Here is a 13887-nt window from a genome sequence, read left to right on the forward strand (position 1 = left end):
TCTAGAGCTGCATAGATACGATCCCTGGGTTTGAGGCCAAGCATAAGTCTTGCAGCCCTATTCTGAATTAGCTGGAGGGGCATGAGGGAGGAAAAATGGAGTTTGAGAAAGAGGCTGTTGCAGTAGTCCAGCTTGGAGAGGACCAGAGTTCTGGAGACATTGAGCTTCTGGGGGAAGGTGGCCAGACAGTCAGGAATCAGAATAGAGGAAGAGGAGGCATTAGAGGGAAGTTTGAAGGAAAGCTGTGTATCTTCTGCATAACACTGGAAATGAGGAGAGAAGGAGGAGATCAGGCAAGCAGAAGGGGCAAGATAGATATTGAAGAGCCATGGCAATAGGATAGAGCCCTGAGGGACGCCACAGGTAGAGAGTTAGGTGGTGGATTAGAAAGGGCCCAATTGCAACTGGGAAGGGTGGTTAGTGAGAAAAGAGGTAATTTTATCCACTGCCCGGTCAGTGATGCCAAGGGTGTCATAGAGTCATGTTATGAGATTGGTGTGGTTGACCGTCTCAAAGGCAGAGGAGTGATCAAGGAGAATAAGAACAGCGGGAGAGTTGGAGTCAAGATTTTTGAGCATGGTTTCACAGGTGTTCAGGGGAGCAGTTACCGTGCCTCTGGATGCCCGGAATCCAGATTGATGGTCATGAAGGCAACCAGCAAGATCAGTGTCGAGGGTCAGTTGGGAGAGTACCAGCTTTTCCAAGAGTTTACCCAGGTAGGGGGTAGTGGAAATAGGGCAAAAGTTAGCCAGGCAGGAGGGGTCAGCAAATGGCTTTTTTAAAAGAGTGTGCGCACGGGAGTGCTTGAGGGATAGAGGGAAAGAGCCAGTGGTGAAGGAGTGGTTGCAGGAGTCAGCTAGAGCCAGGGCAAGAGAGGAGATGTTGTCCTTAATGGTTCTGGTAGAGCAGGGGATCACTGTGAGGGCATTTACAATATTAATATGTTCCATTATTAAAGTGTAAAGCTCAAGCAGTTGGAGAGTGTGTGTGTGTGTGTGTACAGGTATTTGGGTTTGGTTACATCCTAACAAGTCCCCAGAAAAAAAGCACAGCTGATGTGTTATTTAATTTCTTTTTTTTTTTATAACTTCAATGCACGAATCTTGCCTGGTAATTGTGGGTACAGCTAAAATAGAACATGTGACGACAAATCATAATTTCCAGGACACTTGGAGCCAAGACAAAATGGCCCACAGCCACTCAAGACTTTTCTGGCTCGAGAAAACTGCCACTGCAATTTGGAAGATTGCACAATTTGCAAAAACTGCTATTCGCAAAGGATTTTGCACATCTGGAATTAGTCATGCAATTAATCCTGAGACGGTCTGGCAAAGAAGAGTGTCAGTGGAGTTTTGGTTGCATCCCTGATTCATAAAGGAACGCAATTACAAACATGATCCACTTGACTTGGGCTTCATCCTCTTCCGTGGTGAGAGTGTGTTCTTCTAATGTTTCACTTAGGAGAGTTTTAGCAGAGGGACAGTAACTCTTGACTCTCCCGGTTAGGTGGCGCACCAGCGCAAGCCAGGGCCAGCACACCCACAGGATTAGGTGAGTTCTTCTTGAGAGACAATATTAGTTTAGCATTGGGCTCACGTGAATAGTTGTTTACTCATTCACCTTTTTGTGTTGACAGGTGATGCACAGGTCAGACAGCCAAACAGTCTTTCCAGCTCTATCACTGCTTTCCAGCGCCACTTACAATATTCAACGCATGCGCATTTCTGCTCAGTGTTACTTAAAATACTGTTCGCTATGTAAGAAACAGATGTTAGTCTACTGGCTCTTTCCATGTCATCTGAAATGCCCGGCCAGTACTCACGAGGATGATGAATTGCACTGGCCACCAACCACTGCATTTTGCGAGTAACCCAGGCCCATACTTCAGGAGGGCCCGATTGCACAATGTGTTGTGCACACTGTACAGTGCGTTATGCTGCCTGTCATCTCTGAATCGGTCATATGCATTTTATCGTGGTTGATTGTATGAAAAGAGTGAAGCTTGATTTTTGGGAAATTAGAAACTAGAAAAGTCAAAGTATGGATTTATTTAGTTTTGCACGCTATGCCCTTTGCGTATCAGGGTTGCCCAATTCCAGGCCTCTAGGGCCAGAATCCTGATGAGTTTTTTCAGGATATCCCCCGTTATTATTCATGACAGAAAATGTGCACTCAAACATATTGGGCCTGATTCATGGATTTTTTTTTCACGGTGCAAAATCTACTTTTCACTGGTGCAAAGTGACTTTGCACTGCCAACTAACACCCTGATTAATGGAACAGTGCAAAGTGACTTTGCAAACATGCTTATTCATAGAACAGTGCAAAGTGTCTTTATGCTGTTCAAAGTGACTTTGCAGTACAAAAATACACTTTGCACTGCTCCATTTATCAGGGTGTTTGTTGGCAGTGCAAAGTCATTTTGCACTGTTGCAATACATTCCACGAATCAGGCCCATTTTATTCAAATGTATCTTATGAATATTAATGAGGTGTATCCTGAAAATCCAACATGTTGCCAGCCCTCAAGGCCCGGAGTTGGATAATAATTCCTGTTAAGCTTTTGCAAGCTGGCCAGTTGGCACACTTGTGTAAATGCTGCTGAATATTTTAAAGTTTTGAGCATTAAGATGGTCACATATATATAAACGTGCCTATATTTGTAAACACTCTTTAAACTTGAGTAAAGCTGAATCATAAAGAGCTCTGACACATGTTTTGCCCTCAGAGAGCTTTTTCAAGGTTTACTATGGCAACGTATAATAGAAACGGGTGCCTGTCACTGTGAGGAATGTTCATCTTCAATATTAATTGGTGGTATTGCCACGACCATTCGATAAAGTGCCAAATATATTATGTTTATAAGGGAAAGTCAAGAATGTCCCCTTCTTGATTAGACACACAGCCAGACTCAGATACTCAAAATAATCCGCAATTCACCAATTCCCTAGTGCATTCACAGAACTCTTGAAATACCATATTGCCCATCAGGCTGTTTTTTTTTCGTTTATAACTGCAAGAACGTATGTATATATGCAACCCTAATTTCATAGTTTTGTTCTGGTGACAGCGTCATTAAAATGCAAGTGTCACAGAACCCTATGGATCCTTTAGTGGACTATAATAATGATACTTTAAAACAGGATGGGCCTCTTTACGACCCTGGCGCTAATGGGTTAACGGCGCCGTAAAAGGCTGCGTCGCCGTTAACCCATTAGCGCCTGATTACGTAGACCAGCCGTTAAGGTCGGGTCCCGCAAAGGGACCTTGGTGCTAAGTACGGTACCTCAATTTGCAGTACCGTACTTAGCGCCTTCCCCATTCCCATAGAGCCATAGGGGGCGAAAATGGGGAAGGGCCATGGTTCAATGGGGAATTACCGCCCTGCCAACCTTGGAATGGGGTGGTAATTCCCCATTGAACCATGGCGGACCCATTACAACACCGGCACCAACCATGGTGCTAATAGCGCCATGGTTTAGCGCCGGTGTTGTAATGAGGGCCGATGTTTGTGTGTGTATCTGCTACACATACATACACATGTACATTTCCATTTATTGAAAAGCCTTAACTGACAGAAATGCCACCATTCTGTAGGGCAGAGTAGCTGTAGTAGTGTAGTATAGTAGCTCCCTTGAAAATCAGGGAGTTTACCCCCCTTAACATAAATCCAGAGGGCAAGCCACATAAGCTGAAATACCTGAGGGGACAATTGAGACAGTTTACCAAATATATCTGTAAGATACAACATGCATACCTTTATCCATAGGCGGGTTGTAAGTTACTAAAGAGACGGGTATTCACAAAAAACAATAGTTCTTGGTGGTCCGGCAGTGCAAATCAGCCTTATTAGTGCTGTGCAAGCAATTCGAAGATTGGGAGATTCCAAATGGCAGAACCGGTGGCTCCTGGTTGCTTAGCTATGTCTTAGTGTTCTTGAAACACGGCTCCAAGCAGTTAAACTGGGAAAAACACTAGGCTCCCAGCTGTCTTTGCAGTCCCGGTGCTGTGGGTCCCAATCCAGGGGCCCAGGGACATGACAAGCGCTTTTCTCATGCTCCCAAACAAGGAATAGGCTGGCGCACAGCTGCATGAGTCCTTCAACTCTGTGATGTCCTGAATACCTAGCAGAGAGGCAGGTTTTCCTCCAGCAGTAGTTAATTTCTCAGGCTACGGTGAGCCCCACTCCAGAAATTCAGGACAAGATGAGCCCTTGTTCTCAGGACACCAACAATGGGGGAGGTTGACACACAACTGCAGGGCCCTCGCACACAGTGAGGTTCTGGGCACCACTGTGGCTGGCAGAGAAACAGGTCTTTTTCTAGTAACAAGTTCACTCCAATGGTCCTTTGGGATGGTTAGGGGACATAGATCACCCTGTCGTCACTTACAACTGAAGGACTCTGGATAAGACTGCTCTCCCAGCAGGGTACAAACACAATCGTCTTCAAGGGTTGAAGTCCAAAAGATGATTGAAAGATGATTTAAAGAAGTAATATGAGACTCCTTCTTTGAAAGGCAAAAGCACACAGATGATTAGACTAAAACTGACCTGCCTTAGTGGCCAAATCCCTGTTTTTAAAAGAAGTGGACTTCAGACATCACACCCAAAGTGCTTTGCTCTTGAGAAAGGGAAAGGAAGGAGAAAGGCAGAGAGAAACAAAATGGTGGAATTCTTCTCTAACTGTACAGAGATCTCCTGTATACACTAGCCTTGCCCCCTGCCCTTCCCAGTAAGATCAAAGACCTTTATAAATGCAACTCTCTTGTGTAGCTACCCCATTTGAATGGTTGTGCTCCTTTGATGACTGGGAACAGGACAGCTGCCTGCTCTGGAGGAGAGCATTAACTACCCTCGCAAAGTGATCAAAAAGGAGACATAGCCATCCAGGTACCTGTCCTGTCACTTTGGCAGTATCAGCCTGACAGCCCGGAATGCACATCACCTTCCTTAGCTGAGTGTCAACAACCACGTCTTGCTTTGACTGCGTACCTGTTCTGTGTCTTTGCTCCATCATGGTGTGTCTCGGCGAGGTTCCCAAGGGCAGTTGTGTGAGACGGGAAGATGGGACAGCAGCCCCAGGGAGGTGAGTAACTGGTAATAATGGACCAACGAGCACACCACGTGGTTGCTTCCCCTGATTTACATCATGCGAGGACAGTGCGAACACTGACAGGGGAAGCAGAGGACACTATGATGATGAAGAAATTGATGGCTCCACAAGATGGCAACAGGAAGCCGACCAGAACAGCAACAGACAAACAGCAGATAAAGAGAACCAGGAGTGAAGAAAACAGGCAAGGGAAAAAGGAACCCACATATCTGGAGGGACAAGGGCAGGCAAAGAAGGGAAGGGACCAGACAAGATAGAACAAACAGGAAGGAAGAGAGAAAAAGGACAGGGAAACTAAAGGCAGGCACAAGGCAGGGGAAGGGGAAGGACAAGGCCTGGACCAATTAAGGGACACATGGGTTAAAGACTAGGAGAGCACAGAAACAAAACTCAGGACACTGTCAGGCACAGCACTGGCAGAGTGAATTAACATGGGCTCAGCTAAGCGAGAGGGCATGTAATACCCCTCCCCTTCTTAAAATGAAACTGGTGTTGTGGTGTGGGCATGGTCATGGTTACCAATGACTCTAATGTATACCGCGCATAAGCGGACCCCGGGAGCCAGGTCGATGCGTATTTGTTGTGGAATCAAGATGGCAGTGGCAAGGGAGCACTGGCGCCCATGCCCGGCCTGTGCCCGGGACTCAGTGGTGCACAGGTGCCAGTGTGGATAGAGGCACCAGGGCGGGCGCTGCAGGCAAGTGAAGTTGACTGTATGTATGCATATCTGTTTATGTGAGGGTTTTCTGGATGTGGGTGTGTGCGTACTGGGATGACTGGGGGTGTTTTCAGGAGTTGGTGAATGTGTGACACCATAACTTCTTCCTGGGAGGCCAAGTGCACCAGGTTTCTTTTAGGATGAGCATCGTAGTACTCCTTGATTAAATGAGCAGCATGCACAAACCAGGCAGATTCCCAAGAACAATTGCAGGTGGTGCATCTCTTCCAGTCACCAGAAAATAAATATGGCACAATGTAGAGGAGCAGTTAGACACATTTTGCCTAACTCCAGCCCCCTAACTGACATCATACTGGAACAGTAGGAGAAGAGCTCCATTTGGGACCCCATGTGTTGTGCCTATACCACATTGAGTTTACGAGAGACGAAATGCACTCAGACAACTGTATCGAATGTACCCTAGCACTGAAAGTGTGGAAGTATATTGGCACACACCACTGGTCATCAAGGGGTGCTGATAAGAGAAACATGTACGAAACTATAATGTAATCATGAATACAAAAAAGAAGACAAAGTAACTTGCTAACCAATAAGTGTAAATACACAGTAATGCAAGGTAGATGAGATATATAGAAGCTTACTATAGAGGAAAATATAATGTGACAAGGACAGTCATAATTGGAAAATGGATGCTGGCTTGTGTTCTGATTCCATTTATCTACCTCAGAAACATATCAGGGTTCCAGATTCAGGAGACGCTGGAAAAACAGCTTCTTGTGCAAAACAAAGAGAAGTCTATGTTGGCTTGGGATCAATAATGCTATTTTTAAGAAATAGCTGCAAAGCATGACGAGAGGCAGAAGGATAAGCCATGGACGAGACATATTTCCTTTAGATTAAGGAAGAATAAAAAATCTGCAAGAGCCAAGTATTGGACATTAGCTCACCTGTGATTGCATTGACTAGCCTAGAGGTGCCCTGCGCCCAGAATTTCATTTAGCCCACCTGTGATTGCAATGACTAGCCTACAGGTGCCCTGCGCCCAGAATTGCATTTAGCCCACCTGTGATTGCATTGACTAGCCTAGAGATGCCCTGCGCCCAGAATTGCATTTAGCCCACCTGTGATTGCAGTGACTAGCCTAGAGGTGGCCTGCGCCCAGAATTGCATTTAGCCCACTGGTGATTGCAGTGACTAGCCTAGAGGTGCCCTGCGCCCAGAATTGCATTTAGCCCACTTGTGATTGCATTGACTAGCCTAGAGGTGCCCTGCGCCCAGAATTGCATTTAGCACACTTGTGATTGCATTGACTAGCCTAGAGGTGCCCTGCGCCCAGAGTTGCATTTAGCCCACTTGTGATTGCATTGACTAGCCTAGAGAGGCCCTGCTCCCAGAATTGCATTTAGCCCACTTGTGATTGCATTGACTAGCCTAGAGGTGCCCTGCACCCAGAATTGCATTTAGCCCACTGGTGATTGCAGTGACTAGCCTAGAGGTGCCCTGCGCCCAGAATTGCATTTAGCCCACTGGTGATTGCAGTGACTAGCCTAGAGGTGCCCTGCGCCCAGAATTGCATTTAGCCCTTCCGTGGTGTGCTATTGCCCCTGCATTCATACTGCTGCATTTTCATACCCAGGTGCTAGGTGCTTCACGATTGTATGCTAACTGCCAACAACCACCCTGCACCTATCCTATCCTATCCACGTACATAATGTATCTCCATACACTCTATACTGTGCTACTTAGATCACTTCTTTATACTATGAATATCCAATTGCCGATCATGATACCAAACTCACTTACACACAAGTCCCCACCAAATCTTCACAAACCAACTGATATGATCTCTGCACCCTGCACTGTCCTCCAGAGGAACCTCAAACTATGCTCAAGGCTCCCAAGGCTTTATGACCCTTTAACCAAATCAGCCCACAGCAAGGCTATAACTAGCCCCCACAGGCCCTCCGAGCACCCTCTTCAACTAAACAGTAGACTCTATCGTGAACCTATCCACGCCCAGAAAGACACGCATAAATCCTCATTATCACTTTTAAAACCAGTACAACCTGAGACCAAGGGAGCACTGATAAATGCCCGTTCCATGGTAGCCCACTGCCGACCTACTCTACAATGAAGACTTGGACTTCTTAGCTGTTACTGAATCCTGGCTACACCTAACAGCAGGCCCCGCAATTATATTAGCCATACCATATGACTATGCTCTACTAAGACTCGATCGTACCGCCTCTCAAGGCGAAGGTCTTGCCTTTATAGCTAAAACTAAATTCCCTCTGACCATTGAGTCACCAGCCAACATAGGATCTTGTGAATCCTTAACTGCAAAGTTAACCTTATTTAATACACAATCCATCTCCATTCACCTTATTTACCGACCACTTGGCCCCTTAGGATCATTTGAAGAAGACCTCATAAATATCCTATCAAATAAACTCAAGAACTCCTCACAAAGTATCGTATTGGGAGACTTTAACCGTGGTTTTAGCGACCCCGCAGATATTAACGCCACAATAATCAATAATACCTTAGAGGAACTGGGCTTTACCCAGAAGATCACAGAGCCCACTCATACCAAAGGTAGAACCCTGGACTGGCTAGCTGTGCACAATTGCCCAGTCCTGATCTCTTCTCTACTTCCACAGCCCTGGACAGACCATTACCTGATTTCGTTCACCCTAGAGGCGACACCAAATTGACAGTATAGCTCCAGCTGTTCAGACCAGAAATAAAAATAACATCACCCCTGAAAATTTGATCCCATTAATCACACCGACCTTGAATGCCATTCCGGACCACACAGATCCCTTAATGATGGTAGACATATATTATAGTGTCATGCTCTCATCTCTCGATGCCATAGCCCCACTGAAGTTAAAAAAGAGCAAACCTAGAAAACACATCAACGCCTGGTTTTCTCCTTATCTTAAAGCCCTCACACAGGAAAATCGACGCTGTGAAAAAATTTGGAGATCACTTCCCTCAGAAAAAAACAAGGAACTCTTGAGCAGACTAGCCTCTCATTACAAAAAAGAAATCATCCTGCCAAACAAATGTCCTACAGCACTCGAATCTCACAAGCTAAATCCAACACCAGAGAGCTCTTTACAATACTAAAAGAGGTTGAATCTCCCATCCAAGCTCCTGACTCATGCCTCAAGGATAAAAACTGGTGCACGGGTATACAAAATGCCTTAGCCAACAAAATCTTCTCTCTCAAGACAAAGATAAACATTAAAAAGGATGCCCTTCTCACTTCCACTAAACCCAACATCCCCACTCCTAAAAAGATACAACCAACTCAGACACACAACCATGTGCACATTCCCCATTTTAACTTCCAAATAGTGTCCACCAAAGAGGTAGAAAAGGTCATTCTTACCCTCAAACCTTCGAACTGCCATGAATTGATAAAGGATCGGCTCGTGATCTCGCTCCATTTATTACCAAACAAATAATTGCGTCATTCACATCAGGCAGCGTACATAATAATCTGAAACAATCATGGGCCCTCCCCCTGCTCAAAAAACCAAATCTAGACCCCTCTACTCCCACTAATTACCGCCCCATCACCACAGTACCATTCCTTCTTAAAATCCTTGATAAAATAGCATACCAACAAATCCAACATTGCCTTGAGCATTTCCATCTCTTAGGAGTCAGACAATCGGGTTTTAGGCCTCAACACGGCACCAAAACCGCACTCATAGATCTTAAGGCACAGATAGATGAGCTGAGAGATCAGGGTTAGGTGGCACTACTGCTACTACTTGATCTCTCGGCCACCTTCTCTCAAGAGGCAACTGACTGGATCCAATCCTTCCTAAATAACCGCACAATGAGAGTCTTTTCCCTACTAGCAGCAGCCGACCCATCACCCATCACCTGTGGCATGCCTCAGGGATCTTGCGTCTCCCCGACCCTGTATAACATCTTCATGAAGCCCAGTTTTTATGATCTAGATGGTCTGGGTATCACCTACACTAATTATGCCGATGATACCCAGATCCTCATCCCGTTGACGGGGGATTATGACAAGGATTTGGCCTTCGTCAACAAAGTGTACCTCATCATCCAGGCATGGATGGCCTCTCACGGTCTATGCCTGAATGACGACAAAACAGAACTTCTCATTCTAGGGTCCTCACATAACCTTAACAAACTCGACCAAAACTACTCCTCCTTCGTAATTGACAACAATAAGATCACGGTAGCCCAGGAGGTCAAAACCCTTGGCTTCTACCTAGACTCCACTCTCACCTTCCAAAAACAAGTTAATGCTATGGCATCCGCCACATCTTGTACATGCAAGCTCATCAGAGCAGCCAAACCTTTTTTCTCCCCGTCTAACTGTATCACCCTAGCCAGGGCTCAGATCCTGTCCAAGTTGGACTATTGTAACGCACTCTATGTAGGATGCAACAAATATATTACGAACAAAATTCAGATCCTTCAAAATAACGCCCTAAGAGCGGCCCTCAGTATCCCAAAGAAAGTCCACATCTCTACTTCTAGAAGGTTGTCAACTGGCTTTCTACCAAAGACAAAATATTCCTCAAATCGGTTTCCCTGACCCACAAATGCCTCCACCAAGCAGCCCCTCAATACCTTATCACTAGATTCACCAGACCTACTTCCTCTCGCCTCTATAGAATTGCCCCTCCAATCAGGTGGGAACAGCTTTCCTGTTAAAGCATCACAATACTGGAACTCCCTTCCACCTCCTTGCAGGGAGGACCTCCCCTACCGCCTATTCAGAACTAAGACCATCCATTGGCTTAAGATTCATGACACATAATGACCTCTTGCTCTCATGCTGCCCACCACTATGATTGTAAATATGTAGATTTAGGTTGTCAACTGCTCAGTGTAGATACCTTGTCATGAGACAACCGATGTATTGTATATAGTATTGCTTAGATTGTATATTTCTGTAACCCACGCCTTATTGGCATGTACTGTTTCTTTTTGACACGTCCAGCACTGTAACCACGGCTGGACTTCATTCCTTGCATGTAACCAAGCTTTGCATTCCTCTTGTTGCCTCTGCGCCTTGCTACCCCTCTAGGGGTTAAGTGCACAATATAAATAAATAAATAAAACATTAAAAAATAAATTAAAATAAATAAATTAAAAGTGTATAAAGTCTACACAAGGTAGAGTGAGCACATTTCTAGTGGCCAAGAAAAGAAAAGACACTCAGTATAATTAAATCAAATAGAAGTAAATAAGAGGCCATAATTGGAAATTTGTGGGCTCTTTACATTTGACTCAGAAGTCAAAAACAAAGACTATTCATTATGCCTCGGATGAAGATAGTGATGTGCTCATGCTCCCTTAGATGACACATACTGGAGTATAATTCCTCTATGTAATCAAGTTTGTGTGTGAGTGTGCAAGCATCTGTCCAATGCCTGCGAGTTGACCCTGCTTTATTAAATTGAGAATAAAGTAGTACTTTGCAATATTCTTTGAGTGTGTCTCGTTATTTGGTCTGAGATCTTGATTGATAATTCCATCTAGCACAAGAGACACTTCAAGGTGCTAGAACACATGTTGGTAGCAGAGGATGGTTCAGGTCCAATCGACCTAGGCCCAGATCCAGATCCAGACCTTTGGACTTTTGGCTGCTCCAGCTATTAGCTAGAAGACTGCAGAGCTCCCTGTGGAAAATGTCATGCAACAAAACACGTGTAAAAAGATGCGGTTGGCAGGAGGTCCCCTTTGATGAAATTCCTGTCTGGCCCCTGTAGGTGCCCCGTGAATGGAAGGAGAACTGATTGGTTGAGGGAGAGATAATGCTGAGGGCTCGAGGTGATCTACTGGCGTAAGTAGAGCATTGAAAGTGTCAAAAATAGGGGAGGGACTGTGTTGTAAATAATACATAAACAGTGTTGATTTCCTGTTCTAGGAGTCACAGTTGCTTGTAAATCCATGATTTGTAATGTTTTTTTACAACTTTTACTTTTTTGCTATGAGATTGTGTGCTGGGGATTCTTTATAGTTCTACCAGACACCACACCATTGACATTTATTGGAGTTGTGTGGCCTTGAGCTATTTTGTGTTTTCTTGTCTGACTAATAATGGTGTTCTCCCATTAGCATTAGCCCCTTTATAGCCCCGCATAGCGCATAGTAGGGTTGCACTGCTGTGTAGAGTGATGTGTTTAACTAATATATATTTATATATATATATGATTCCCGGTTCCAAGGGGACAAAAGGGTACGCACTAAAAAGACACCAAATAGGGGTATTAAGGATTCCTGAGGCAAGGCCTATAAGAAGAGTGTGTATCAAGCTTAAATGAGAGGAGATACATTTACTAAAGATAGTAAAGGCAGGCATATGCAGAAAACTCTAAGAAGTGCACATCTGCATGGGGAAATAATATGTTGGTATACAGCTTTTGTTATGTTTAAACTAGTAGATATAAACCAATAGTAAAAAAATCAAGGTGATTACTAAGATGTTTTAATCAACAGATTGACGTCAATCAGGATGGTAAAAATCAAGGGAAAATAATAAATGAAGAAGAGATTCTTAAAAAATCAATTATAAAACAATGAGATATTACAAATTGATAGAAAGTGTAAGCAATGGAACAAAAACAACATTGATTTGTAGAGTTTTAAAAAGATTATATTTTAGGATTATTAAGTGGCAATTGATTGTGCCTACTGACCAGTGTGGTGTATTTTATAACATAAAGAGAAGAATACAACATCCGGTAAGTACAGACAGTTGAAATCGACTTAACACCATGGGGGACACTCCTCTTCTACACTTATGCAGGACATTACCAAGATACACAGCTAAGATTGGGAAATATCATTTAGAATGGGTCCGAGGCATGACTAATAAGACACTCATGCCGTGACCTCAGGAGGGTGTGTTGTCAAAAACAGTATTGTAACATATGACAACCTATTAGCATGCTACATATAAGAGAACCATGTTACAGAAAAGGTTGGCTGTTTTAGAGTTATGGAAGATGTACCAGAGTGAGAACGAAGATCCACCGGAGAATGAGTGGGTGCATAAAGGGGAGGATAAAGCACCTTTGGTTTTCCTTCCTGAAAACAATAGTGTAGACACAGAGGAGAAGGGATTTTATCCTTTAAAGGAATTGAAAGCAGTGCCAGGGTACGTTAATCCGACTTAAGAGCTTATAACAGTGAGGACAATGCAGAGGAGAGTAAAAGCAGAGAACTGAACTATATCTCGACACGTGATGAAAGTAAACAGCGTGATGAGAGGAAGGATAGGCGAGATAGACAGATGGAGATAGAGGAAGAAGCAAGGAAGCAAGGAAGCAAAAAGAAATAAAGGACAATGCTAAGGTAATAACAATAGTACAGAATGAATTGATGGGAGGACATATATAACTTAAGCTGGATGATAAGGGCATTGATGGGATTTGAGAAAGAGAAGAGAGAGAAGAGCGGCAAAGAAAGAAAAGGAAGAAGAGAGAGCATATTAAGAAGACAAAGAAAGAAAATGTGAGCGAACGGAAGAACGAAGAAGGTGCGGGGCAAGGAAAGAAAAGGAGAGACTAGAAGAAAAGAGATGAGAGGAGGTAGAAACACAAAGAATGAAACAACATATGTTGCAAAGAAGGCGAGAGGAAGAAGAATTAAGTGAGATAAGGAGAAGCAAAGTAGAAATGAGCAGAAGCAGGGGACTAAAAGATGACAAGATAGAGTATCTAGGTCATAGAAGCATAGTGCAGATCGAAGCACAAGAACGATTTGCAAAGAGGCAATGGCCCGGCAGGGAACTGCAAGGAATACCAAGAATACCAAGATGGGTTTATGAGCGAGATACAGAAAATAATTGGGGAGTTATATAGGCAAATGAAGAATAAAGAAGGGCATAAAACCCAAGAGAACATAGAAGGATCTTGTTTGAGGAAAACTGGAGGTAGGTCAGATGACGTCATAACAGACAAGCACAGAAGGCTGTTTTAAGTAGTCTAGATCTTAATTATGTGGGAAAAGATACAAGCCATACAAGCTGGGGCATAATAATGTCAGACGAAGAAAGGGAAGAAAACAAAAGAGCGTGACGAGACAGATCAT

The 13887-nt window shown here is 44.1% G+C and overlaps 1 protein-coding gene across 1 annotated transcript in view; it reads left to right on the forward strand.

The window, feature by feature from the left end:
- KCNIP1 (potassium voltage-gated channel interacting protein 1) overlaps positions 1 to 13887 on the forward strand; it is a 1926792-nt gene that overhangs the window by 629906 nt on the left and 1282999 nt on the right. The gene's annotated exons all lie outside the window — the stretch shown is intronic.

Source organism: Ambystoma mexicanum, chromosome 3q (genome assembly GCF_040938575.1).
Source record: "Ambystoma mexicanum isolate Mex_15411 chromosome 3q, UKY_AmexF1_1, whole genome shotgun sequence".
Classification (NCBI taxonomy): domain Eukaryota; kingdom Metazoa; phylum Chordata; class Amphibia; order Caudata; family Ambystomatidae; genus Ambystoma; species Ambystoma mexicanum.